Below are 3,812 nucleotides of genomic sequence, written 5' to 3' on the forward strand. Positions count from 1 at the left end.
GCGAAGGTGCCAAAAGGGCATGTGAATGTTGTCTTTTCTTGGTCATCAGGGTGAATTGGTATTTGAAAGAAGCCTGAATAACCGTCTAGATAACAGAAATGTGAATGTTTTGCTAATCGTTCTAACATTTGGTCAATGAATGGTAAAGGGAAATGATCTTTTCGGGTTGCTTTGTTTAGTTTCCTATAATCAATGCACATTCTCCATCCCGATTCGATTCGTTTAGTTATAGTTTCTCCTTTTTCGTTTTCAATAACGGTTATGCCTCCTTTCTTTGGTACAACGTGTACAGGACTGACCCATTTGCTATCGGATATAGGATATATAATACCTGCTTCCAATAACTTGGTTATTTCTTTCTTTACTACCTCACTTAGGATCGGATTTAGTCTTCTCTGGTGTTCCCTAGAGGTTTTACAGTCTTCTTCTAACATGATGCGGTGCATACAAATAGAAGGGCTTATTCCTTTAAGATCGGTTATGTGGTATCCTAGTGCGGTTGGATATTTTCTTAAGATATGTAGGAGTTTTTCTGTTTCGAGTCTTCCTAGATCTGCATTAACTATCACAGGTCGTTCAAGTTCTAAGTCTAGGAATTCATATCTCAGATTTTTGGGAAGTGTTTTCAAATCAGGGGTTGGTTTGTTAAGACACTGCGTAGGGTCCGGTGTTATTGCTAAACATTGGTTAGATTTGTCCTCTAAAAGATAGTCTGATGATTTGTCTTCTCCTGACTCTGCTTCTTTTATGCATTCATCGATGATATCCATGAAGTAACATGTATCTTCTATTGCAGGTGCTTTCAAGAATTGGGAAAGAATGAATTCAATTTTCTCTTCACCTACTTCGAAGGTGAGTCGTCCTCGTTTTACGTCTATGATTGCACCGGCAGTTGCTAAGAATGGTCTTCCTAGTATAATAGGTGTAGTATCATCTTCTCTAATGTCCATAATTGTGAAGTCAGTGGGAATGTAAAACTGACCTATGCGAACGGGAACGTTTTCAAGGATTCCTACAGGATATTTGATGGAACGATCTGCTAATTGCACAGACATTTTGGTCGGTCTTAATTCTCCCATTTCCAGTTTCTTACATATGGATAAAGGCATAACGCTAATTCCGGCTCCTAAATCGCATAAGGCTTTGTCGATGACAAATTTTCCTATGTGACAGGGTATAGAGAAACTACCCGGATCCTTGAGTTTAGGGGGCATGTTTTGGATTATAGCGCTACATTCGGCAGGGAGTGTAACGGTTTCGCTATCCTCAAGTTTCCTCTTATTAGAAAGGATTTCTTTTAAGAATTTAGCATATGAGGGCATCTGCGTAATAGCTTCGGTAAACGGAATTGTAACGTTTAATTGCTTAAGGAGATCGACAAATTTTCTAAATTGGCCTACATCTTTGGTTTTAACAAGCCTTTAAGGGTAAGGTATAGGTGGTTTGTAAGGTAGTGGAGGTACATAAGGTTCCTTCTTTTCTAGGGTTTCCTTATTACTCTCTTCCTTTTCCTTAGGTTCACTTTCCTCAATAGATTTCTTAGGGTCTTGGTTTTCTATCCTTGGGTCAGACGGTCCTTCCACTTCCGTTCCACTTCTTAATATAATTGCATGAGCTTGGCTTCTCGGATTGGGTTAGGGCTGTCCAGGGAATGTACCAGTTGGGGCAGCAGTAGGTGCTTGTTGTTGAGCTACTTGAGATATTTGCGTTTCCAGCATTTTGTTATGGGTAGCCAAGGCATCTACTTTGCTTGCTAGTTGTTTAAGTTGTTCGCCAGTGTGTATGTTCTGGTTTAAGAAATCTTTATTGGTTTGTTGTTGGGATGCTATAAAGTTTTCCATCATGATTTCCAAGTTGGATTTTCTAGGGGTATTATTGTTAGGATTCGGTTTCTGATATCCCGGAGGTATAGATGGGGCTTGATTTGGAGACTGTCCAGGTGCGTATAAAGCATTATTACTCTTATATGAAAAGTTTGGATGGTTCTTCCAATTTGGGTTATAGGTATTCGAGTAGGGGCTTCCTTGAGCATAGTTTACTTGCTCTGCTTGGATTCCAGTCAAGAGTTGACATTCCGCAGGAGTGTGGCCTTGGATTCCACAGACCTCGCAATTCTGAGTTATAGCAACCACGGCGGCTGGAGGTGATACGTTTAAACTTTCAATTTTCTGGACCAAAGCATCCACTTTTGCATTAACGTGATCAAGGTTACTTATCTCGTACATGCCAGTTTTCGGTTGAGGTTTTTCCACCGTTGTTCGTTCGGTTCCCCACTGATAGTGGTTTTGGGCCATGCTCTCGATAAGCTGGTAAGCATCAGCATAGGGTTTGTTCATTAGTGCACCACCTGCAGCGGCGTCTATTGTTAACCTTGTATTGTATAAGAGACCATTATAAAATGTGTGAATTACTAACCAGTCTTTCAAACCATGGTGTGGGCAAAGTCTCATCATGTCTTTGTATCTTTCCCATGCTTCGAAAAGAGACTCGTTGTCTTTCTGTTTAAATCCGTTTATCTGGGCTCTTAACATAGCTGTTTTGCTTGGCGGAAAATATCGGGCAAGAAAAACTTTCTTCAACTCGTTCCATGTGGTGACTGAGTTGGAAGGAAGTGATTGAAGCCATCTTCTAGCGCTATCTCTTAATGAGAAAGGAAAAAGACGAAGTCGAGTTGCCTCTGAAGTGACACCATTAGCTTTAACAGTATCAGCGTATTGGACAAATACGGATAAATGAAGGTTTGGATCTTCGGTAAGATTTCCAGAGAATTGGTTCTGTTGCACAGCTTGCAACAGCGAAGGTTTAAGTTCGAAGTTGTTTGCTTCGATTGCGGGCGGAGCAATACTTGAATGCGGTTCATCTTGCGATGGAGTGGCGTAATCTCTAAGAGCACGAGCTGGTTCTGCCATCTCGGGTATCGAAGGAAAAATGTTTTTGAAATCAGGAAGGTCTATAGGAGGGAGATTGTTCGCAGCACGATATTCCTGAATTCGTCGTAAGACTCGGAGATATAGTTCGATATCGTTGATTCGTAAATAGAGCGGTTCGCCTTGTGAGCGAGTGCGTGGCATACAAATCAACGAAAGAAAGAAAATAGAAGAAAAAGAAACCTTAGTCTCTACAGCGTAACGAAAGAGTTACGATATCGATTGAATAAAAGTCCCCGGCAACGGCGCCAAAAACTTGATCGCTCGACTGTGTGCGTCGAGAATGGGATACAAACTGCAAGTGCACAGTTCTATCGCGTAGTTTTAAAAGATATCGATCCCACAGGGACTTATGAATCGATATACCGTTATCTAAGGTTACTACGTAAATCTAAGGTGAAAATGTTTGATTGTTTGGGGAAAAACTAAGAGCTAAACTAATATCTAGATTAAATATTAATAAAACGGATATCGGTGTGTAGTTCGTCAAAACTAGGGAATCAAGTCTTTGTCGGTTTCTTGGTTTTAAAATGAATCGTTTCGGTTAACTTTATTGGTTAAAGGTTTTATCTCAAACTCTCGCTCTGTTGAATAAACCATGATTTTATATTAATGTAACTGTCACTTATAATTAAGTCAAAAACCATATTTTGAAAACAATAAAGTTGCAGAAACTCCTTTTAAGAAAATACTGACCGTTTTAAACACCCTTATCTCAAACTCTCGCTCTATTGACTTAGGTTATATAATCAAATCCAAATGCTTAACTCTCGTCCTCACATTCAATCTTTAAAAATACTTTTTGGAAAAGGTCAGAATTTAATTAACTCTAAAACTTGCTCTCGCCCTGATCTAGAATTAATGCCTAACTTACACTGTCCAGTT

General features: G+C 39.7%; 1 pseudogene; it reads left to right on the plus strand.

Annotated features, from left to right (window-relative positions):
• The first annotated feature begins 2,424 nt into the window (after positions 1-2,424).
• On the plus strand, positions 2,425-2,524 carry LOC127109121 (uncharacterized; annotated as a pseudogene).
• The last annotated feature ends 1,288 nt before the right edge of the window (positions 2,525-3,812 follow it).

Source organism: Lathyrus oleraceus, chromosome 7 (assembly GCF_024323335.1).
Source record: "Lathyrus oleraceus cultivar Zhongwan6 chromosome 7, CAAS_Psat_ZW6_1.0, whole genome shotgun sequence".
Lineage (NCBI taxonomy): Eukaryota > Viridiplantae > Streptophyta > Magnoliopsida > Fabales > Fabaceae > Lathyrus > Lathyrus oleraceus.